Raw genomic sequence first — 789 nt, 5'->3', positions numbered from 1 at the left:
GGCATGGTGGCTCACACCTGTCATCCCAGCACTTTGGGAGGCCGAGGCGGGCGGATTACAAGGTCAGGAGATTGAGACCATCCTGGTTAACATGGTGAAACCCCGTCTCTACTAAAAATACAAAAAAATTAGTTGGGCAGTGTGCACCTGTAGTCCCAGCTACTCAGTAAGCTGAGGCAGGAGAATGGTGTGAACCTGGGAGGTGGAGCTTGCAGTGAGCTGAGATTGCGCCACTGCACTTCAAACTGGGCAACAGAGCGAGACTCCGTCTCAGAAAAAAAAAAAAACCAGGCAAAGGGCAAACTGTAGATCGATCTTTATACTGTTATTACAAGTGAAGTGACATACTTTATATAGGTTTATATTAGCAAGGTCTGTTTTTAATACCATATACTTTATATTCTATGCATTTACATTTCTAATAATGTGGTTATCACTGATTCATGTGGAGACTTAGAATTATTAAATCCTTGACCTTGTGCATTATAGCATTCCGTTAGCAACAGTTGCGCCCCCTCCCCTTCCCCTTCCTCCTTTTTTTTTTGAGATGGAGTCTCGCTCTGTCACCCAGGCTGGAGTGCAGTGGTGAAATCTCGTCCCACTGCAAGCTCCGCCTCCCAGGTTCAAGCGATTCCCCTGCCTCAGCCACCTGAATAGCTAGGATTACAGGTGCACACCACCACGCCCAGCCTAGCTAATTTTTGTATTTTTAGTAAAGACGGGGTTTCACCATGTTGGTCAGGCTGGTCTTGAACTCCTGACCTCGTGATCCACCCGCCTTGGCCTCCT

This window comes from Colobus angolensis, unplaced genomic scaffold, assembly GCF_000951035.1.
Source record: "Colobus angolensis palliatus isolate OR3802 unplaced genomic scaffold, Cang.pa_1.0 Scaffold128, whole genome shotgun sequence".
NCBI lineage: Eukaryota > Metazoa > Chordata > Mammalia > Primates > Cercopithecidae > Colobus > Colobus angolensis.
Note: the sequence above shows the minus strand (reverse complement) of the source record.